Genomic DNA, 24755 nt, shown 5'->3' with positions numbered 1-24755 from the left:
CAGTGGAGAAAATGACCAAATAGATCTTCCATTTTTATCTTGACCTGTCCCTTTTCTTCTATTCTTCGTTAACTAGTTAAAGGAACTGGCTATTCAAGGCAGCAAGGCCTATTAGGGTGGCTTGAACCCTCAGCAATACTTTTTTGGATTTGTTGGGAGGTTTTTGTTGGTATGCTTTGGTGGGATTCTCGTACTATAAAGACAGTAGGGATCATAGAGAGTCTCCCATCGGGCATGTTTTCCTGGTTCAGCCGCTACTCATTTAACTCAGGGAAAACAGCACTGAACTGTGACAGATGCTTACAGGATGTGAGGGCATTACGCTGGCTGTGTTAAAAATACCACTGTGAAACACAGAAAAAATAGTGTCAGCTCCACAGAGACTGGCCCACTGGAGTCCAGTCCTACCAGACCTTCACAGCCCAAACCAAAGTGCATTTTAGTTGTGCCATTGCGATATCCCTGTGAGAGAGACCCTAGGAGACTTGCACAGCTCTGCTGTGGTTTTGTGCCATAATTTGCACCCACCGTTCAACTCCATTGACTTTAACAGGGATTGATTTCAGCACCAGAACCACAAATTACTGTCATTCCTTTGCAACATCAGTCAATAAAATACCTTATCAAGTCAAGCTGAACATTCTAATTAATTCCGTAATTCTAACTGTAAATTCTAACTAACGAAGTAACAAATTTTATTCTTTTAAACCTTACATTTGAGGTTCTCAGATAGCCTGGGGGCTCAGCGCAGGACAGGAAAGGAGGGCTCAAACAACACTTGAAAGTTCACAGGTCTTGTATGGGTGGCAAGCAAAAGGCAAGCAGGGGCCAGCTGCACTAATGTACCTACACTTCCTACCTGTGGTTAAGTCCACAGTCATTCCCCTCAACTCCAACACGGCTGAACACCATCCTTCTCAGGCTGTCCCTTGATGGTGTGCCCCCATTTTCTTTTATTAGTGGGCGTCTGTTCATGACCTGGACATGAATCATCTTATTTCGCACCTCGATGGTCCTCACTGACGTTGTTGGTGGGCATCTGTCAGTGGCCTGGACATTGCTCTTCTCAGGCTCAACTCTGATGCCTTGCGCCAGTGCCGTTGGTGGGTGTCTGTACCAAATTGCCACCATTTTGTTAACGTCAACCCACGCCCTGATGGTCCGCAAAAACTTTGTCAGTGGGTCCAGATTCATTTGTGCATCATCCACCTTTTGATGCTTATTGGAGGGTTGGTTGTCAAGGTCATCCATTTCTGCTGTGTATTTCCTTTTCCTCCCCAGCCGCACCATTTCTTCCAGCCTTGGATGCTTTCTGGGGGGCTGGCCATCAAGGTCATCCATTTCTTCCGGGTATTTCCTCTTCCTTTTCAGCCGCTCCATCTCATCCAGCCTGGGACGCTTACGAGGGGGTTGGTTGTTGAGGTCTTTCATTTTTTCCGTGTATTTCCTCTTCCGTCCCAGACGGATCATTGGATTCATCCTTTGGGCTCTGCAGCGCACTGCCCAAAGCCACCAAAGGCTGGCAGTCCCTGCCTGATTGCCCTGCATAGGTCACTGTCCAAATGCCCTTCGAGTCTCTCTGTGGCACTCCAGGTGCAGGAAGCTTCTGGACTAGTTGCTGGCACTTTGGCAGCCCCTTTATTAAGGTGGGGGCAAGATGACCTCATAGAGAGGTGACATGACGTTTAAAGAGGCTTCCCCTCTTTCCTCACACCTCATTAAAATGGTTGCCCTGGTGCTGGCAATTACTCGCCGAGCTTCGCGCTCCCCGAGTGCCAGGGAGACACTTGAAGGGCCCAGCTTCATGGGAGCCACTGCACAGGGCTGTTGCGTGAGCCCACCACAGGGACGCCAAGGCCAGGGCGGCCTGTGGGACTGGGTCTGCGGTCAGAGGCCAAGATGACTGATGGGCCCTTGCTGTCTTCAGCTCCTCCTGTCTTCAGTGATCGGAGGCACGGCTGAAGGCAGAGGCAGCTCCACCACCACTGCCCCTTTCTGCTGCTCAGAGAAGAATGTGAGGCCCAGGAGAGAAGCGGAGAGAGACCGCTTGGGCTCGGTCCCTCAGTGCTCCCTCAGGAGGCCTCATCAGGCCCATCCTGTTCTGTGCTAATTAGATATCTCCGTTTGGTGATAAAACCAGACCTGGCAGAATTTGGGAACTTAATTAGCTTTTGTCAAACATTTAGGTAATAATAGGCCCATGAACAGTCGGAAACCTGGGCTTACAATGCACAAGTCTTGCGATCTTGTTTACTTTTAAGCGGTTATGCTTAAAATCAGTGGATGTATGAGCAATACTCGCAACGTATTTTGATTTCAAGAACTTCATGCAATACGTTCTGGATTTCTGCAATTAAAAAATAGTTTGAATGATCTTTATTAGGAAGTTCATGGCATAACATGAAAATAAACACATGCCCTAATGAATCAAAATGGATTAAGTTATGGAGAAGTTTGCACAGGATTTTATTAGACCCAGTTTCATTGAATATTTTCAATGAAAATAGAAAAAGATTAGAAGGGCAATTCCCCCGCTCTACTTTTTGATGTGGAGAACCAGGGTTGAGGCTGTTACATTCTGATGTGGTGTTTCCTGTGATATCTGTGGCAGGGTTCAGAAAGGAGCTGTATTGCGTTTCCGTGGCAAGGTTTTGGTAGCAGGGGGCTGCCGGGGTGGCCTCTGTGAGAAGAGTCCAGAAGCTGCCCCATGTTAGATAAGGGCCAGTTCCAGCTGGCTCCAAAGAGACCCGCTGCTGGCCAGAGTCAAGCCATGAGCAATGCTGGTTGGACCTCTGGGAGAGCAGATTTAAGAAAGAAAAAAATAAAATAAAAAATAAAAAAATAAAACAAATAAAAATAAAAATTAAAAAATAAAAATAAAAATACAATTAAAAATAAAAATAAAAAACCTGCTGGGCAACAGCAGCTGGGAGAGTGAAGAGTGGTAAACTGCCCTGCAGTCACCAAGGTCAGTGAATAAGGAGGGGGAGAATCCATCAATCCATTTCTTGGGGGGCGTGGTCTGCACCAACTTTGTTGGTGGGGCGTCTGCCCAAGTCCTGGATGTTGTTCTCCTCAGCCGAGCCCCCGATGGTCTGCTCCCATGTTTTCAGTGGGCTCCCAACCATCGTTTCCCCATCATCCATCTATGGACACCTTCTGGGGGGTTGACCGTTGAGGGCATCTATTTCTTGGGTGGATTTCCTCTTTGTCCCTAGTAGCACAATTTCATCCATCTTCTGACACTTTACAGGGTGATTGGCCACGGAGGTCATCCACTTCTTGGGTGGACTCCCTCTTCCTCCTGAGCCACACCATTTCATCCAGCCTTGGATGCTTACAGGGGGGTTGGCCGTCGAGGTCATCCATTTCTTGTGTGGATTTCCTCTTCCGTCCCAGACGGATCGTTACATCCATCCTTTGGCCTTTGCAGCGCACCACCCAAAGGCTGGCAGTCCCTGCCTGATTTCCCTGCACCCTGTCTACTCCAAGTCTCCTTGAATTCCAGGCACTAGGAACTTGGCAAGAGGTTGCCAGCTACAGGGCAGCCCTTTTTATGGGGCGGGTGCCAGCATACACTGAGGTGGCACGAGAGTAGGTGGCAGCTGACATCACAGGAGGCCCCTTCGTGGCAGAGGAGGCAGATACTGAGTCCACCCAGCATCGTTTTGCTCATCCTTACCACAGATCTTAGAAACAGTCTTCCCCATTTCATCTCTTCCATTTGCTCCTTCTGTTGCTCTTGAAGGAACCGAGCGGATTCTGACAGAGCTGAAATTGGTTGTGCTACTGTTGTATTTGCTCCATTCTGCTCCTGCCTTTCACCTTGCCTGACGGCTGCAGATGGGTCCCTCCTGTTTCAAGGGGGGAAACAGATCCTAGCCCAGGAGCTGGCAGGACTCACTGAGAGGGCTTTAAACTAGGTATGAAGGGGGATGGGGATGAAATGAGGCTCAATAGAGATGATCCTGGAGTACATGGAAAACAGCTTCCTGACTCAGCTGGTTTGCTGAGAAGGACTACCTACCAGAGAAGGACTGGTGGGAGATGTGCTGGTCGGGAGCTACCTTGGTCAGAGTGACCACAAAATGGTGGAGTTCTCTGTTCTTGGTGAAGTCAGGAGGGGCGCGTCAGTTAAACTGCTACCCTGGACTTCCGGAGGGCAGACTTTGAGCTGTGCAGGACACTGGTAGGAAGGGTCCCTTGGGAGTCAGTGCTGAAGGGCAGAGGGGTCCAGGAAGGCTGGATGCTGCTCAGGAAGGAAGTCTTAAAAGCGCAGGAGCAGGCTGTCCCTGTGTGCTGTAAATGAGCTGGCGGGGAAGAAGACCAGCGTGGCTGAAGAGGGAAATTTTGCTGAGTGTCCAGGAGAAAAAGAGAGTTTACGTGTGGTGGAAGAAGGGACAGGCAACTCGGGGAGAGTACAAGGGAGTTGCCAGCATACGCAGAGAAAAAAATCAGGAAGGCTAAAGCCGAGCACGAGCTCAGCCTGGCCCACGGCTTGGACAGGTACACTCTTTGCTGGGTTAAAAACTGGCTGGATGGCCGGGCCCAGTGAGTGGTGGTGAACGGAGTGAAATCCAGCTGGCGACCGGTCATGAGTGGTGTTCCCCAGGGGTCGGTGTTGGGGCCCATCCTCTTTAATATCTTTGTTGATGATTTGGATGAGGGAATTGCGTGCACCCTCAGAATGTTTGCAGATGACACCAATTTGGGGGGAAGTATTGATCTGCCGGAAGGGGTGAAGGCCCTGCAGAGGGACCTAGACAGGTTGGATCGATGGGCAGAGGCCAATGGGATGAGGTTCAACATGGCTAAGTGCTGGGTCCTGCGCTTTGGTCACCACAACCCCATGCAACGCTACAGGCTACAAGTAATTTTATGCTACAAGTAATTTTAATAATTAAAAGTTTCACAAGTTTAGTTTTAACAATTAAGAAATTCACAATTTTAATTCTAATCATTAAAAAATAAACATATCAACAAGAAGTGCTTCATTCAGAGGAAGGGCAATTTCCACAGCGTGCGCTATCCCAGCAGGCCACTAGATGGTACGACAGGATTCTGTCTGCACGACGGCAGCCACCCAGCGCTCCCAGGCAAAATCCTCCAGTCAGCAGCTAACATTCTTCTGGCTGAAGATTTGTAACTCTGCAATGAAATTTAGAAATTTTAATACATGTGCATTCATCAACATTTTTGTCGTTTACAGTTAATTGCTATGTTCCAGAGCTCCATCTTCAGCGGTGACTTTCTGAGGTGCGTTCACAGAACGCTTCACATAGCAGCATACTGCACAGACTGTCTCACAGCTGCCTGCCTAACACCTACAAAATGATGAGCTATGAAAATTAAGCTACAGGATTCACGTGTAGATTGTGATCCCACGTGGAAATTGCAGTGCCTGAGAGTCAAGAGCAGCTATGAGAAACTTCTGCTCTGGAGCATCCTCCAGAGGAGCCACCACATCTCTGGGCCTTCCTTGCCCTTTGGAAACGTACAGAGAAATGTGGGGGGTAGGTTCTTTTTCTGTAGTGGACTTTTTCATTGCTTTTCAACAGTTTTACGGTTTACCTGCTTAAATTCATCCTTGCAGAGATTTGATTCAGAATTGGTTTCAGCTTATGAAATTAGCCTTATGGAAGCACCACCTATATTTAATATGTTTGATACCACTTTGGAATGCAAACCACTAGCAAAAATGTTCCAAAATACTTTTAACCCCAGTGGAGAGATAAGTTATATGGAGTGAAAAATTAAGAGCCTTTTACAGTTTTGAATTAATGAGCCCATAGCTAGAACACTCTATACAGTTCAGAGTACTTCCATAGCTGGTATGTGACACCTGAAAATACTTTGGGAAAAAAATCAGTTAGGAGCTGAGAGCATTTCTGAAGAATGCTTTAAAAAATGCAATACTTTTAACCAACTGACAAGCAGAAAAGGAGAGGAATCAGACAAACGCCTATATGTATTTTTATGGAGATGCATTGCTTGCAGGGATTAAGTAGAAGATGGGGAAGAAAGAAGACAGACACACAAATTCAAATACTGAGATACATTGGATGTGGATGGGAGGATGGCTTGGTTCATTTAGACTGAAAAAAGGCTTTAAATGCCACTTTACATACGGAACAGTTTTTCTTGAACATGTAGGATGCAGTGGAGAAAATGACCAAATAGATCTTCCATTTTTATCTTGACCTGTCCCTTTTCTTCTATTCTTCGTTAACTAGTTAAAGGAACTGGCTATTCAAGGCAGCAAGGCCTATTAGGGTGGCTTGAACCCTCAGCAATACTTTTTTGGATTTGTTGGGAGGTTTTTGTTGGTATGCTTTGGTGGGATTCTCGTACTATAAAGACAGTAGGGATCATAGAGAGTCTCCCATCGGGCATGTTTTCCTGGTTCAGCCGCTACTCATTTAACTCAGGGAAAACAGCACTGAACTGTGACAGATGCTTACAGGATGTGAGAGCATTACGCTGGCTGTGTTAAAAATACCACTGTGAAACACAGAAAAAATAGTGTCAGCTCCACAGAGACTGGCCCACTGGAGTCCAGTCCTACCAGACCTTCACAGCCCAAACCAAAGTGCATTTTAGTTGTGCCATTGCGATATCCCTGTGAGAGAGACCCTAGGAGACTTGCACAGCTCTGCTGTGGTTTTGTGCCATAATTTGCACCCACCGTTCAACTCCATTGACTTTAACAGGGATTGATTTCAGCACCAGAACCACAAATTACTGTCATTCCTTTGCAACATCAGTCAATAAAATACCTTATCAAGTCAAGCTGTACATTCTAATTAATTCCGTAATTCTAACTGTAAATTCTAACTAACGAAGTAACAAATTTTATTCTTTTAAACCTTACATTTGAGGTTCTCAGATAGCCTGGGGGCTCAGCGCAGGACAGGAAAGGAGGGCTCAAACAACACTTGAAAGTTCACAGGTCTTGTATGGGTGGCAAGCAAAAGGCAAGCAGGGGCCAGCTGCACTAATGTACCTACACTTCCTACCTGTGGTTAAGTCCACAGTCATTCCCCTCAACTCCAACACGGCTGAACACCATCCTTCTCAGGCTGTCCCTTGATGGTCTGCCCCCATTTTCTTTTATTAGTGGGCGTCTGTTCATGACCTGGACATGAATCATCTTATTTCGCACCTCGATGGTCCTCACTGACGTTGTTGGTGGGCATCTGTCAGTGGCCTGGACATTGCTCTTCTCAGGCTCAACTCTGATGCCTTGCGCCAGTGCCGTTGGTGGGTGTCTGTACCAAATTGCCACCATTTTGTTAACGTCAACCCACGCCCTGATGGTCCGCAAAAACTTTGTCAGTGGGTCCAGATTCATTTGTGCATCATCCACCTTTTGATGCTTATTGGAGGGTTGGTTGTCAAGGTCATCCATTTCTGCTGTGTATTTCCTTTTCCTCCCCAGCTGCACCATTTCTTCCAGCCTTGGACGCTTTCTGGGGGGCTGGCCATCAAGGTCATCCATTTCTTCCGGGTATTTCCTCTTCCTTTTCAGCCGCTCCATCTCATCCAGCCTGGGACGCTTACGAGGGGGTTGGTTGTTGAGGTCTTTCATTTTTTCCGTGTATTTCCTCTTCCGTCCCAGACGGATCATTGGATTCATCCTTTGGGCTCTGCAGCGCACTGCCCAAAGCCACCAAAGGCTGGCAGTCCCTGCCTGATTGCCCTGCATAGGTCACTGTCCAAATGCCCTTCGAGTCTCTCTGTGGCACTCCAGGTGCAGGAAGCTTCTGGACTAGTTGCTGGCACTTTGGCAGCCCCTTTATTAAGGTGGGGGCAAGATGACCTCATAGAGAGGTGACATGACGTTTAAAGAGGCTTCCCCTCTTTCCTCACACCTCATTAAAATGGTTGCCCTGGTGCTGGCAATTACTCGCCGAGCTTCGCGCTCCCCGAGTGCCAGGGAGACACTTGAAGGGCCCAGCTTCATGGGAGCCACTGCACAGGGCTGTTGCGTGAGCCCACCACAGGGACGCCAAGGCCAGGGCGGCCTGTGGGACTGGGTCTGCGGTCAGAGGCCAAGATGACTGATGGGCCCTTGCTGTCTTCAGCTCCTCCTGTCTTCAGTGATCGGAGGCACGGCTGAAGGCAGAGGCAGCTCCACCACCACTGCCCCTTTCTGCTGCTCAGAGAAGAATGTGAGGCCCAGGAGAGAAGCGGAGAGAGACCGCTTGGGCTCGGTCCCTCAGTGCTCCCTCAGGAGGCCTCATCAGGCCCATCCTGTTCTGTGCTAATTAGATATCTCCGTTTGGTGATAAAACCAGACCTGGCAGAATTTGGGAACTTAATTAGCTTTTGTCAAACATTTAGGTAATAATAGGCCCATGAACAGTCGGAAACCTGGGCTTACAATGCACAAGTCTTGCGATCTTGTTTACTTTTAAGCGGTTATGCTTAAAATCAGTGGATGTATGAGCAATACTCGCAACGTATTTTGATTTCAAGAACTTCATGCAATACGTTCTGGATTTCTGCAATTAAAAAATAGTTTGAATGATCTTTATTAGGAAGTTCATGGCATAACATGAAAATAAACACATGCCCTAATGAATCAAAATGGATTAAGTTATGGAGAAGTTTGCACAGGATTTTATTAGACCCAGTTTCATTGAATATTTTCAATGAAAATAGAAAAAGATTAGAAGGGCAATTCCCCCGCTCTACTTTTTGATGTGGAGAACCAGGGTTGAGGCTGTTACATTCTGATGTGGTGTTTCCTGTGATATCTGTGGCAGGGTTCAGAAAGGAGCTGTATTGCGTTTCCGTGGCAAGGTTTTGGTAGCAGGGGGCTGCCGGGGTGGCCTCTGTGAGAAGAGTCCAGAAGCTGCCCCATGTTAGATAAGGGCCAGTTCCAGCTGGCTCCAAAGAGACCCGCTGCTGGCCAGAGTCAAGCCATGAGCAATGCTGGTTGGACCTCTGGGAGAGCAGATTTAAGAAAGAAAAAAATAAAATAAAAAATAAAAAAATAAAACAAATAAAAATAAAAATTAAAAAATAAAAATAAAAATACAATTAAAAATAAAAATAAAAAACCTGCTGGGCAACAGCAGCTGGGAGAGTGAAGAGTGGTAAACTGCCCTGCAGTCACCAAGGTCAGTGAATAAGGAGGGGGAGAATCCATCAATCCATTTCTTGGGGGGCGTGGTCTGCACCAACTTTGTTGGTGGGCGTCTGCCCAAGTCCTGGATGTTGTTCTCCTCAGCCGAGCCCCCGATGGTCTGCTCCCATGTTTTCAGTGGGCTCCCAACCATCGTTTCCCCATCATCCATCTATGGACACCTTCTGGGGGGTTGACCATTGAGGGCATCTATTTCTTGGGTGGATTTCCTCTTTGTCCCTAGTAGCACAATTTCATCCATCTTCTGACACTTTACAGGGTGATTGGCCACGGAGGTCATCCACTTCTTGGGTGGACTCCCTCTTCCTCCTGAGCCACACCATTTCATCCAGCCTTGGATGCTTACAGGGGGGTTGGCCGTCGAGGTCATCCATTTCTTGTGTGGATTTCCTCTTCCGTCCCAGACGGATCGTTACATCCATCCTTTGGCCTTTGCAGCGCACCACCCAAAGGCTGGCAGTCCCTGCCTGATTTCCCTGCACCCTGTCTACTCCAAGTCTCCTTGAATTCCAGGCACTAGGAACTTGGCAAGAGGTTGCCAGCTACAGGGCAGCCCTTTTTATGGGGCGGGTGCCAGCATACACTGAGGTGGCACGAGAGTAGGTGGCAGCTGACATCACAGGAGGCCCCTTCGTGGCAGAGGAGGCAGATACTGAGTCCACCCAGCATCGTTTTGCTCATCCTTACCACAGATCTTAGAAACAGTCTTCCCCATTTCATCTCTTCCATTTGCTCCTTCTGTTGCTCTTGAAGGAACCGAGCGGATTCTGACAGAGCTGAAATTGGTTGTGCTACTGTTGTATTTGCTCCATTCTGCTCCTGCCTTTCACCTTGCCTGACGGCTGCAGATGGGTCCCTCCTGTTTCAAGGGGGGAAACAGATCCTAGCCCAGGAGCTGGCAGGACTCACTGAGAGGGCTTTAAACTAGGTATGAAGGGGGATGGGGATGAAATGAGGCTCAATAGAGATGATCCTGGAGTACATGGAAAACAGCTTCCTGACTCAGCTGGTTTGCTGAGAAGGACTACCTACCAGAGAAGGACTGGTGGGAGATGTGCTGGTCGGGAGCTACCTTGGTCAGAGTGACCACAAAATGGTGGAGTTCTCTGTTCTTGGTGAAGTCAGGAGGGGCGCGTCAGTTAAACTGCTACCCTGGACTTCCGGAGGGCAGACTTTGAGCTGTGCAGGACACTGGTAGGAAGGGTCCCTTGGGAGTCAGTGCTGAAGGGCAGAGGGGTCCAGGAAGGCTGGATGCTGCTCAGGAAGGAAGTCTTAAAAGCGCAGGAGCAGGCTGTCCCTGTGTGCTGTAAATGATCTGGCGGGGAAGAAGACCAGCGTGGCTGAAGAGGGAAATTTTGCTGAGTGTCCAGGAGAAAAAGAGAGTTTACGTGTGGTGGAAGAAGGGACAGGCAACTCGGGGAGAGTACAAGGGAGTTGCCAGCATACGCAGAGAAAAAAATCAGGAAGGCTAAAGCCGAGCACGAGCTCAGCCTGGCCCATGGCTTGGACAGGTACACTCTTTGCTGGGTTAAAAACTGGCTGGATGGCCGGGCCCAGTGAGTGGTGGTGAACAGAGTGAAATCCAGCTGGCGACCGGTCATGAGTGCTGTTCCCCAGGGGTCGGTGTTGGGGCCCATCCTCTTTAATATCTTTGTTGATGATTTGGATGAGGGAATTGCGTGCACCCTCAGAATGTTTGCAGATGACACCAATTTGGGGGGAAGTATTGATCTGCCGGAAGGGATGAAGGCCCTGCAGAGGGACCTAGACAGGTTGGATCGATGGGCAGAGGCCAATGGGATGAGGTTCAACATGGCTAAGTGCTGGGTCCTGCGCTTTGGTCACCACAACCCCATGCAACGCTACAGGCTACAAGTAATTTTATGCTACAAGTAATTTTAATAATTAAAACTTTCACAAGTTTAGTTTTAACAATTAAGAAATTCACAATTTTAATTCTAATCATTAAAAAATAAACATATCAACAAGAAGTGCTTCATTCAGAGGAAGGGCAATTTCCACAGCGTGCGCTATCCCAGCAGGCCACTAGATGGTACGACAGGATTCTGTCTGCACGACGGCAGCCACCCAGCGCTCCCAGGCAAAATCCTCCAGTCAGCAGCTAACATTCTTCTGGCTGAAGATTTGTAACTCTGCAATGAAATTTAGAAATTTTAATACATGTGCATTCATCAACATTTTTGTCGTTTACAGTTAATTGCTATGTTCCAGAGCTCCATCTTCAGCGGTGACTTTCTGAGGTGCGTTCACAGAACGCTTCACATAGCAGCATACTGCACAGACTGTCTCACAGCTGCCTGCCTAACACCTACAAAATGATGAGCTATGAAAATTAAGCTACAGGATTCACGTGTAGATTGTGATCCCACGTGGAAATCGCAGTGCCTGAGAGTCAAGAGCAGCTATGAGAAACTTCTGCTCTGGAGCATCCTCCAGAGGAGCCACCACATCTCTGGGCCTTCCTTGCCCTTTGGAAACGTACAGAGAAATGTGGGGGGTAGGTTCTTTTTCTGTAGTGGACTTTTTCATTGCTTTTCAACAGTTTTACGGTTTACCTGCTTAAATTCATCCTTGCAGAGATTTGATTCAGAATTGGTTTCAGCTTATGAAATTAGCCTTATGGAAGCACCACCTATATTTAATATGTTTGATACCACTTTGGAATGCAAACCACTAGCAAAAATGTTCCAAAATACTTTTAACCCCAGTGGAGAGATAAGTTATATGGAGTGAAAAATTAAGAGCCTTTTACAGTTTTGAATTAATGAGCCCATAGCTAGAACACTCTATACAGTTCAGAGTACTTCCATAGCTGGTATGTGACACCTGAAAATACTTTGGGAAAAAAATCAGTTAAGAGCTGAGAGCATTTCTGAAGAATGCTTTAAAAAATGCAATACTTTTAACCAACTGACAAGCAGAAAAGGAGAGGAATCAGACAAACGCCTATATGTATTTTTATGGAGATGCATTGCTTGCAGGGATTAAGTAGAAGATGGGGAAGAAAGAAGACAGACACACAAATTCAAATACTGAGATACATTGGATGTGGATGGGAGGATGGCTTGGTTCATTTAGACTGAAAAAAGGCTTTAAATGCCACTTTACATACGGAACAGTTTTTCTTGAACATGTAGGATGCAGTGGAGAAAATGACCAAATAGATCTTCCATTTTTATCTTGACCTGTCCCTTTTCTTCTATTCTTCGTTAACTAGTTAAAGGAACTGGCTATTCAAGGCAGCAAGGCCTATTAGGGTGGCTTGAACCCTCAGCAATACTTTTTTGGATTTGTTGGGAGGTTTTTGTTGGTATGCTTTGGTGGGATTCTCGTACTATAAAGACAGTAGGGATCATAGAGAGTCTCCCATCGGGCATGTTTTCCTGGTTCAGCCGCTACTCATTTAACTCAGGGAAAACAGCACTGAACTGTGACAGATGCTTACAGGATGTGAGGGCATTACGCCGACTGTGTTAAAAATACCACTGTGAAACACAGAAAAAATAGTGTCAGCTCCACAGAGACTGGCCCACTGGAGTCCAGTCCTACCAGACCTTCACAGCCCAAACCAAAGTGCATTTTAGTTGTGCCATTGCGATATCCCTGTGAGAGAGACCCTAGGAGACTTGCACAGCTCTGCTGTGGTTTTGTGCCATAATTTGCACCCACCGTTCAACTCCATTGACTTTAACAGGGATTGATTTCAGCACCAGAACCACAAATTACTGTCATTCCTTTGCAACATCAGTCAATAAAATACCTTATCAAGTCAAGCTGTACATTCTAATTAATTCCGTAATTCTCACTGTAAATTCTAACTAACGAAGTAACAAATTTTATTCTTTTAAACCTTACATTTGAGGTTCTCAGATAGCCTGGGGGCTCAGCGCAGGACAGGAAAGGAGGGCTCAAACAACACTTGAAAGTTCACAGGTCTTGTATGGGTGGCAAGCGAAAGGCAAGCAGGGGCCAGCTGCACTAATGTACCTACACTTCCTACCTGTGGTTAAGTCCACAGTCATTCCCCTCAACTCCAACACGGCTGAACACCATCCTTCTCAGGCTGTCCCTTGATGGTCTGCCCCCATTTTCTTTTATTAGTGGGCGTCTGTTCATGACCTGGACATGAATCATCTTATTTCGCACCTCGATGGTCCTCACTGACGTTGTTGGTGGGCATCTGTCAGTGGCCTGGACATTGCTCTTCTCAGGCTCAACTCTGATGCCTTGCGCCAGTGCCGTTGGTGGGTGTCTGTACCAAATTGCCACCATTTTGTTAACGTCAACCCACGCCCTGATGGTCCGCAAAAACTTTGTCAGTGGGTCCAGATTCATTTGTGCATCATCCACCTTTTGATGCTTATTGGAGGGTTGGTTGTCAAGGTCATCCATTTCTGCTGTGTATTTCCTTTTCCTCCCCAGCCGCACCATTTCTTCCAGCCTTGGATGCTTTCTGGGGGGCTGGCCATCAAGGTCATCCATTTCTTCCGGGTATTTCCTCTTCCTTTTCAGCCGCTCCATCTCATCCAGCCTGGGACGCTTACGAGGGGGTTGGTTGTTGAGGTCTTTCATTTTTTCCGTGTATTTCCTCTTCCGTCCCAGACGGATCATTGGATTCATCCTTTGGGCTCTGCAGCGCACTGCCCAAAGCCACCAAAGGCTGGCAGTCCCTGCCTGATTGCCCTGCATAGGTCACTGTCCAAATGCCCTTCGAGTCTCTCTGTGGCACTCCAGGTGCAGGAAGCTTCTGGACTAGTTGCTGGCACTTTGGCAGCCCCTTTATTAAGGTGGGGGCAAGATGACCTCATAGAGAGGTGACATGACGTTTAAAGAGGCTTCCCCTCTTTCCTCACACCTCATTAAAATGGTTGCCCTGGTGCTGGCAATTACTCGCCGAGCTTCGCGCTCCCCGAGTGCCAGGGAGACACTTGAAGGGCCCAGCTTCATGGGAGCCACTGCACAGGGCTGTTGCGTGAGCCCACCACAGGGACGCCAAGGCCAGGGCGGCCTGTGGGACTGGGTCTGCGGTCAGAGGCCAAGATGACTGATGGGCCCTTGCTGTCTTCAGCTCCTCCTGTCTTCAGTGATCGGAGGCACGGCTGAAGGCAGAGGCAGCTCCACCACCACTGCCCCTTTCTGCTGCTCAGAGAAGAATGTGAGGCCCAGGAGAGAAGCGGAGAGAGACCGCTTGGGCTCGGTCCCTCAGTGCTCCCTCAGGAGGCCTCATCAGGCCCATCCTGTTCTGTGCTAATTAGATATCTCCGTTTGGTGATAAAACCAGACCTGGCAGAATTTGGGAACTTAATTAGCTTTTGTCAAACATTTAGGTAATAATAGGCCCATGAACAGTCGGAAACCTGGGCTTACAATGCACAAGTCTTGCGATCTTGTTTACTTTTAAGCGGTTATGCTTAAAATCAGTGGATGTATGAGCAATACTCGCAACGTATTTTGATTTCAAGAACTTCATGCAATACGTTCTGGATTTCTGCAATTAAAAAATAGTTTGAATGATCTTTATTAGGAAGTTCATGGCATAACATGAAAATAAACACATGCCCTAATGAATCAAAATGGATTAAGTTATGGAGAAGTTTGCACAGGATTTTATTAGACCCAGTTTCATTGAATATTTTCAATGAAAATAGAAAAAGATTAGAAGGGCAATTCCCCCGCTCTACTTTTTGATGTGGAGAACCAGGGTTGAGGCTGTTACATTCTGATGTGGTGTTTCCTGTGATATCTGTGGCAGGGTTCAGAAAGGAGCTGTATTGCGTTTCCGTGGCAAGGTTTTGGTAGCAGGGGGCTGCCGGGGTGGCCTCTGTGAGAAGAGTCCAGAAGCTGCCCCATGTTAGATAAGGGCCAGTTCCAGCTGGCTCCAAAGAGACCCGCTGCTGGCCAGAGTCAAGCCATGAGCAATGCTGGTTGGACCTCTGGGAGAGCAGATTTAAGAAAGAAAAAAATAAAATAAAAAATAAAAAAAATAAAACAAATAAAAATAAAAATTAAAAAATAAAAATAAAAATACAATTAAAAATAAAAATAAAAAACCTGCTGGGCAACAGCAGCTGGGAGAGTGAAGAGTGGTAAACTGCCCTGCAGTCACCAAGGTCAGTGAATAAGGAGGGGGAGAATCCATCAATCCATTTCTTGGGGGGCGTGGTCTGCACCAACTTTGTTGGTGGGCGTCTGCCCAAGTCCTGGATGTTGTTCTCCTCAGCCGAGCCCCCGATGGTCTGCTCCCATGTTTTCAGTGGGTTCCCAACCATCGTTTCCCCATCATCCATCTATGGACACCTTCTGGGGGGTTGACCGTTGAGGGCATCTATTTCTTGGGTGGATTTCCTCTTTGTCCCTAGTAGCACAATTTCATCCATCTTCTGACACTTTACAGGGTGATTGGCCACGGAGGTCATCCACTTCTTGGGTGGACTCCCTCTTCCTCCTGAGCCACACCATTTCATCCAGCCTTGGATGCCTACAGGGGGGTTGGCCGTCGAGGTCATCCATTTCTTGTGTGGATTTCCTCTTCCGTCCCAGACGGATCGTTACATCCATCCTTTGGCCTTTGCAGCGCACCACCCAAAGGCTGGCAGTCCCTGCCTGATTTCCCTGCACCCTGTCTACTCCAAGTCTCCTTGAATTCCAGGCACTAGGACCTTGGCAAGAGGTTGCCAGCTACAGGGCAGCCCTTTTTATGGGGCGGGTGCCAGCATACACTGAGGTGGCACGAGAGTAGGTGGCAGCTGACATCACAGGAGGCCCCTTCGTGGCAGAGGAGGCAGATACTGAGTCCACCCAGCATCGTTTTGCTCATCCTTACCACAGATCTTAGAAACAGTCTTCCCCATTCCATCTCTTCCATTTGCTCCTTCTGTTGCTCTTGAAGGAACCGAGCGGATTCTGACAGAGCTGAAATTGGTTGTGCTACTGTTGTATTTACTCCATTCTGCTCCTGCCTTTCACCTTGCCTGACGGCTGCAGATGGGTCCCTCCTGTTTCAAGGGGGGAAACAGATCCTAGCCCAGGAGCTGGCAGGACTCATTGAGAGGGCTTTAAACTAGGTATGAAGGGGGATGGGGATGAAATGAGGCTGTCCCTGTGTGCTGTAAATGATCTGGCGGGGAAGAAGACCAGCGTGGCTGAACAGGGAAATTTTGCTGAGTGTCCAGGAGAAAAAGAGAGCTTACGTCTGGTGGAAGAAGGGACAGGCAACTCGGGGAGAGTACAAGGGAGTTGCCAGCATACGCAGAGAAAAAAATCAGGAAGGCTAAAGCCGAGCACGAGCTCAGCCTGGCCCATGGCTTGGACAGGTACACTCTTTGCTGGGTTAAAAACTGGCTGGATGGCCGGGCCCAGTGAGTGGTGGTGAACAGAGTGAAATCCAGCTGGCGACCGGTCATGAGTGGTGTTCCCCAGGGGTCGGTGTTGGGGCCCATCCTCTTTAATATCTTTGTTGATGATTTGGATGAGGGAATTGCGTGCACCCTCAGAATGTTTGCAGATGACACCAATTTGGGGGGAAGTATTGATCTGCCGGAAGGGGTGAAGGCCCTGCAGAGGGACCTAGACAGGTTGGATCGATGGGCAGAGGCCAATGGGATGAGGTTCAACATGGCTAAGTGCTGGGTCCTGCGCTTTGGTCACCACAACCCCATGCAACGCTACAGGCTACAAGTAATTTTATGCTACAAGTAATTTTAATAATTAAAAGTTTCACAAGTTTAGTTTTAACAATTAAGAAATTCACAATTTTAATTCTAATCATTAAAAAATAAACATATCAACAAGAAGTGCTTCATTCAGAGGAAGGGCAATTTCCACAGCGTGCGCTATCCCAGCAGGCCACTAGATGGTATGACAGGATTCTGTCTGCACGACGGCAGCCACCCAGCGCTCCCAGGCAAAATCCTCCAGTCAGCAGCTAACATTCTTCTGGCTGAAGATTTGTAACTCTGCAATGAAATTTAGAAATTTTAATACATGTGCATTCATCAACATTTTTGTCGTTTACAGTTAATTGCTATGTTCCAGAGCTCCATCTTCAGCGGTGACTTTCTGAGGTGCGTTCACAGAACGCTTCACATAGCAGCATACTGCACAGACTGTCTCACAGCTGCCTGCCTAACACCTACAAAATGATGAGCTATGAAAATTAAGCTACAGGATTCACGTGTAGATTGTGATCCCACGTGGAAATCGCAGTGCCTGAGAGTCAAGAGCAGCTATGAGAAACTTCTGCTCTGGAGCATCCTCCAGAGGAGCCACCACATCTCTGGGCCTTCCTTGCCCTTTGGAAACGTACAGAGAAATGTGGGGGGTAGGTTCTTTTTCTGTAGTGGACTTTTTCATTGCTTTTCAACAGTTTTACGGTTTACCTGCTTAAATTCATCCTTGCAGAGATTTGATTCAGAATTGGTTTCAGCTTATGAAATTAGCCTTATGGAAGCACCACCTATATTTAATATGTTTGATACCACTTTGGAATGCAAACCACTAGCAAAAATGTTCCAAAATACTTTTAACCCCAGTGGAGAGATAAGTTATATGGAGTGAAAAATTAAGAGCCTTTTACAATTTTGAATTAATGAGCCCATAGCTAGAACACTCTATACAGTTCAGAGTACTTCCATAGCTGGTATGTGACACCTGAAAATACTTTGGGAAAAAAATCAGTTAGGAGCTGAGAGCATTTCTGAAGAATGCTTTAAAAAATGCAATACTTTTAACCAACTGACAAGCAGAAAAGGAGAGGAATCAGACAAACGCCTATATGTATTTTTATGGAGATGCATTGCTTGCAGGGATTAAGTAGAAGATGGGGAAGAAAGAAGACAGACACACAAATTCAAATACTGAGATACATTGGATGTGGATGGGAGGATGGCTTGGTTCATTTAGACTGAAAAAAGGCTTTAAATGCCACTTTACATACGGAACAGTTTTTCTTGAACATGTAGGATGCAGTGGAGAAAATGACCAAATAGATCTTCCATTTTTATCTTGACCTGTCCCTTTTCTTCTATTCTTCGTTAACTAGTTAAAGGAACTGGCTATTCAAGGCAGCAAGGCCTATTAGGGTGGCTTGAACCCTCAGCAATACTTTTTTGGATTTGTTGGGAGGTTTTTGTTGGTATGCTTTGGTGGGATTCTCGTACTATAAAGACAGTAGGGATCATAGAGAGTCTCCCATCGGGCATGTTTTCCTGGTTCAGCCGCTACTCATTTAACTCAGGGAAAACAGCACTGAACTGTGACAGATGCTTACAGGATGTGAGGGCATTACGCCGGCTGTGTTAAAAATACCACTGTGAAACACAGAAAAAATAGTGTCAGCTCCACAGAGACTGGCCCACTGGAGTCCAGTCCTACCAGACCTTCACAGCCCAAACCAAAGTGCATTTTAGTTGTGCCATTGCGATATCCCTGTGAGAGAGACCCTAGGAGACTTGCACAGCTCTGCTGTGGTTTTGTGCCATAATTTGCACCCACCGTTCAACTCCATTGACTTTAACAGGGATTGATTTCAGCACCAGAACCACAAATTACTGTCATTCCTTTGCAACATCAGTCAATAAAATACCTTATCAAGTCAAGCTGTACATTCTAATTAATTCCGTAATTCTCACTGTAAATTCTAACTAACGAAGTAACAAATTTTATTCTTTTAAACCTTACATTTGAGGTTCTCAGATAGCCTGGGGGCTCAGCGCAGGACAGGAAAGGAGGGCTCAAACAACACTTGAAAGTTCACAGGTCTTGTATGGGTGGCAAGCAAAAGGCAAGCAGGGGCCAGCTGCACTAATGTACCTACACTTCCTACCTGTGGTTAAGTCCACAGTCATTCCCCTCAACTCCAACACGGCTGAACACCATCCTTCTCAGGCTGTCCCTTGATGGTCTGCCCCCATTTTCTTTTATTAGTGGGCGTCTGTTCATGACCTGGACATGAATCATCTTATTTCGCACCTCGATGGTCCTCACTGACGTTGTTGGTGGGCATCTGTCAGTGGCCTGGACATTGCTCTTCTCAGGCTCAACTCTGATGCCTTGCGCCAGTGCCGTTGGTGGGTGTCTGTACCAAATTGCCACCATTTTGTTAACGTCAACCCACGCCCTGATGGTCCGCAAAAACTTTGTCAGTGGGTCCAGATTCATTTGTGCATCATCCACCTTTTGATGCTTATTGGAGGGTTGGTTGTCAAGGTCATCCATTTCTGCTGTGTATTTCCTTTTCCTCCCCAGCCGCACCATTTCTTCCAGCCTTGGACGCTTTCTGGGGGGCTGGCCATCAAGGTCATCCATTTCTTCCGGGTATTTCCTCTTCCTTTTCAGCCGCTCCATCTCATCCAGCCTGGGACGCTTACGAGGGGGTTGGTTGTTGAGGTCTTTCATTTTTTCCGTGTATTTCCTCTTCCGTCCCAGACGGATCATTGGATTCATCCTTTGGGCTCTGCAGCGCACTGCCCAAAGCCACCAAAGGCTGGCAGTCCCTGCCTGATTGCCCTGCATAGGTCACTGTCCAAATGCCCTTCGAGTCTCTCTGTGGCAGTCCAGGTGCAGGAAGCTTCTGGACTAGTTGCTGGCACTTTGGCAGCCCCTTTATTAAGGTGGGGGCAAGATGACCTCACAGAGAGGTGACATGACGTTTAAAGAGGCTTCCCCTCTTTCCTCACACCTCATTAAAATGGTTGCCCTGGTGCTGGCAATTACTCGCCGAGCTTCGCGCTCCCCGAGTGCCAGGGAGACACTTGAAGGGCCCAGCTTCATGGGAGCCACTGCACAGGGCTGTTGCGTGAGCCCACCACAGGGACGCCAAGGCCAGGGCGGCCTGTGGGACTGGGTCTGCGGTCAGAGGCCAAGATGACTGATGGGCCCTTGCTGTCTTCAGCTCCTCCTGTCTTCAGTGATCGGAGGCACGGCTGAAGGCAGAGGCAGCTCCACCACCACTGCCCCTTTCTGCTGCTCAGAGAAGAATGTGAGGCCCAGGAGAGAAGCGGAGAGAGACCGCTTGGGCTCGGTCCCTCAGTGCTCCCTCAGGAGGCCTCATCAGGCCCATCCTGTTCTGTGCTAATTAGATATCTCCGTTTGGTGATAAAACCAGACCTGGCAGAATTTGGGAACTTAATTAGCTTTTGTCAAACATTTAGGTAATAATAGGCCCATGAACAGTCGGAAACCTGGGCTTACAATGCACAAGTCTTGCGATCTTGTTTACTTTTAAGCGGTTATGCTTAAAATCAGTGGATGTATGAGCAATACTCGCAACGTATTTTGATTTCAAGAACTTCATGCAATACGTTCTGGATTTCTGCAATTAAAAAATAGTTTGAATGATCTTTATTAGGAAGTTCATGGCATAACATGAAAATAAACACATGCCCTAATGAATCAAAATGGATTAAGTTATGGAGAAGTTTGCACAGGATTTTATTAGACCCAGTTTCATTGAATATTTTCAATGAAAATAGAAAAAGATTAGAAGGGCAATTCCCCCGCTCTACTTTTTGATGTGGAGAACCAGGGTTGAGGCTGTTACATTCTGATGTGGTGTTTCCTGTGATATCTGTGGCAGGGTTCAGAAAGGAGCTGTATTGCGTTTCCGTGGCAAGGTTTTGGTAGCAGGGGGCTGCCGGGGTGGCCTCTGTGAGAAGAGTCCAGAAGCTGCCCCATGTTAGATAAGGGCCAGTTCCAGCTGGCTCCAAAGAGACCCGCTGCTGGCCAGAGTCAAGCCATGAGCAATGCTGGTTGGACCTCTGGGAGAGCAGATTTAAGAAAGAAAAAAATAAAATAAAAAATAAAAAAATAAAACAAATAAAAATAAAAATTAAAAAATAAAAATAAAAATACAATTAAAAATAAAAATAAAAAACCTGCTGGGCAACAGCAGCTGGGAGAGTGAAGAGTGGTAAACTGCCCTGCAGTCACCAAGGTCAGTGAATAAGGAGGGGGAGAATCCATCAATCCATTTCTTGGGGGGCGTGGTCTGCACCAACTTTGTTGGTGGGCGTCTGCCCAAGTCCTGGATGTTGTTCTCCTCAGCCGAGCCCCCGATGGTCTGCTCCCATGTTTTCAGTGGGTTCCCAACCATCGTTTCCCCATCATCCATCTATGGACACCTTCTGGGGGGTTGACCGTTGAGGGCATCTATTTCTTGGGTGGATTTCCTCTTTGTCCCTAGTAGCACAATTTCATCCATCTTCTGACACTTTACAGGGTGATTGGCCACGGAGGTCATCCACTTCTTGGGTGGACTCCCTCTTCCTCCTGAGCCACACCATTTCATCCAGCCTTGGATGCCTACAGGGGGGTTGGCCGTCGAGGTCATCCATTTCTTGTGTGGATTTCCTCTTCCGTCCCAGACGGATCGTTACATCCATCCTTTGGCCTTTGCAGCGCACCACCCAAAGGCTGGCAGTCCCTGCCTGATTTCCCTGCACCCTGTCTACTCCAAGTCTCCTTGAATTCCAGGCACTAGGACCTTGGCAAGAGGTTGCCGGCTACAGGGCAGCCCTTTTTATGGGGCGGGTGCCAGCATACACTGAGGTGGCACGAGAGTAGGTGGCAGCTGACATCACAGGAGGCCCCTTCGTGGCAGAGGAGGCAGATACTGAGTCCACCCAGCATCGTTTTGCTCATCCTTACCACAGATCTTAGAAACAGTCTTCCCCATTCCATCTCTTCCATTTGCTCCTTCTGTTGCTCTTGAAGGAACCGAGCGGATTCTGACAGAGCTGAAATTGGTTGTGCTACTGTTGTATTTACTCCATTCTGCTCCTGCCTTTCACCTTGCCTGACGGCTGCAGATGGGTCCCTCCTGTTTCAAGGGGGGAAACAGATCCTAGCCCAGGAGCTGGCAGGACTCATTGAGAGGGCTTTAAACTAGGTATGAAGGGGGATGCGGATGAAATGAGGCTGTCCCTGTGTGCTGTAAATGATCTGGCGGGGAAGAAGACCAGCGTGGCTGAACAGGGAAATTTTGCTGAGTGTCCAGGAGAAAAAGAGAGCTTACGTCTGGTGGAAGAAGGGACAGGCAACTCGGGGAGAGTACAAGGGAGTTGCCAGCATACGCAGAGAAAAAAATCAGGAAGGCTAAAGCCGAGCACGAGCTCAGCCTGGCCCATGGCTTGGACAGGTACACTCTTTGCTGGGTTAAAAACTGGCTGGATGGCCGGGCCCAGTGAGTGGTGGTGAACAGAGTGAAATCCAGCTGGCGACCGGTCATGAGTGGTGTTCCCCAGGGGTCGGTGTTGGGGCCCATCCTCTTTAATATCTTTGTTGATGATTTGGATGAGGGAATTGCGTGCACCCTCAGAATGTTTGCAGATGACACCAATTTGGGGGGAAGTATTGATCTGCCGGAAGGGGTGAAGGCCCTGCAGAGGGACCTAGACAGGTTGGATCGATGGGCAGAGGCCAATGGGATGAGGTTCAACATGGCTAAGTGCTGGGTCCTGCGCTTTGGTCACCACAACCCCATGCAACGCTACAGGCTACAAGTAATTTTATGCTACAAGTAATTTTAATAATTAAAAGTTTCACAAGTTTAGTTTTAACAATTAAGAAATTCACAATTTTAATTCTAATCATTAAAAAATAAACATATCAACAAGAAGTGCTTCATTCAGAGGAAGGGCAATTTCCACAGCGTGCGCTATCCCAGCAGGCCACTAGATGGTATGACAGGATTCTGTCTGCACGACGGCAGCCACCCAGCGCTCCCAGGCAAAATCCTCCAGTCAGCAGCTAACATTCTTCTGGCTGAAGATTTGTAACTCTGCAATGAAATTTAGAAATTTTAATACATGTGCATTCATCAACATTTTTGTCGTTTACAGTTAATTGCTATGTTCCAGAGCTCCATCTTCAGCGGTGACTTTCTGAGGTGCGTTCACAGAACGCTTCACATAGCAGCATACTGCACAGACTGTCTCACAGCTGCCTGCCTAACACCTACAAAATGATGAGCTATGAAAATTAAGCTACAGGATTCACGTGTAGATTGTGATCCCACGTGGAAATCGCAGTGCCTGAGAGTCAAGAGCAGCTATGAGAAACTTCTGCTCTGGAGCATCCTCCAGAGGAGCCACCACATCTCTGGGCCTTCCTTGCCCTTTGGAAACGTACAGAGAAATGTGGGGGGTAGGTTCTTTTTCTGTAGTGGACTTTTTCATTGCTTTTCAACAGTTTTACGGTTTACCTGCTTAAATTCATCCTTGCAGAGATTTGATTCAGAATTGGTTTCAGCTTATGAAATTAGCCTTATGGAAGCACCACCTATATTTAATATGTTTGATACCACTTTGGAATGCAAACCACTAGCAAAAATGTTCCAAAATACTTTTAACCCCAGTGGAGAGATAAGTTATATGGAGTGAAAAATTAAGAGCCTTTTACAGTTTTGAATTAATGAGCCCATAGCTAGAACACTCTATACAGTTCAGAGTACTTCCATAGCTGGTATGTGACACCTGAAAATACTTTGGGAAAAAAATCAGTTAGGAGCTGAGAGCATTTCTGAAGAATGCTTTAAAAAATGCAATACTTTTAACCAACTGACAAGCAGAAAAGGAGAGGAATCAGACAAACGCCTATATGTATTTTTATGGAGATGCATTGCTTGCAGGGATTAAGTAGAAGATGGGGAAGAAAGAAGACAGACACACAAATTCAAATACTGAGATACATTGGATGTGGATGGGAGGATGGCTTGGTTCATTTAGACTGAAAAAAGGCTTTAAATGCCACTTTACATACGGAACAGTTTTTCTTGAACATGTAGGATGCAGTGGAGAAAATGACCAAATAGATCTTCCATTTTTATCTTGACCTGTCCCTTTTCTTCTATTCTTCGTTAACTAGTTAAAGGAACTGGCTATTCAAGGCAGCAAGGCCTATTAGGGTGGCTTGAACCCTCAGCAATACTTTTTTGGATTTGTTGGGAGGTTTTTGTTGGTATGCTTTGGTGGGATTCTCGTACTATAAAGACAGTAGGGATCATAGAGAGTTTCCCATCGGGCATGTTTTCCTGGTTCAGCCGCTACTCATTTAACTCAGGGAAAACAGCACTGAACTGTGACAGATGCTTACAGGATGTGAGGGCATTACGCCGGCTGTGTTAAAAATACCACTGTGAAACACAGAAAAAATAGTGTCAGCTCCACAGAGACTGGCCCACTGGAGTCCAGTCCTACCAGACCTTCACAGCCCAAACCAAAGTGCATTTTAGTTGTGCCATTGCGATATCCCTGTGAGAGAGACCCTAGGAGACTTGCACAGCTCTGCTGTGGTTTTGTGCCATAATTTGCACCCACCGTTCAACTCCATTGACTTTAACAGGGATTGATTTCAGCACCAGAACCACAAATTACTGTCATTCCTTTGCAACATCAGTCAATAAAATACCTTATCAAGTCAAGCTGTACATTCTAATTAATTCCGTAATTCTCACTGTAAATTCTAACTAACGAAGTAACAAATTTTATTCTTTTAAACCTTACATTTGAGGTTCTCAGATAGCCTGGGGGCTCAGCGCAGGACAGGAAAGGAGGGCTCAAACAACACTTGAAAGTTCACAGGTCTT

The sequence above is a fragment of the Anser brachyrhynchus genome (genome assembly GCF_964034855.1).
Source record: "Anser brachyrhynchus genome assembly, chromosome: 1".
Taxonomy (NCBI): domain Eukaryota; kingdom Metazoa; phylum Chordata; class Aves; order Anseriformes; family Anatidae; genus Anser; species Anser brachyrhynchus.
This window is presented reverse-complemented; position numbering follows the sequence as displayed.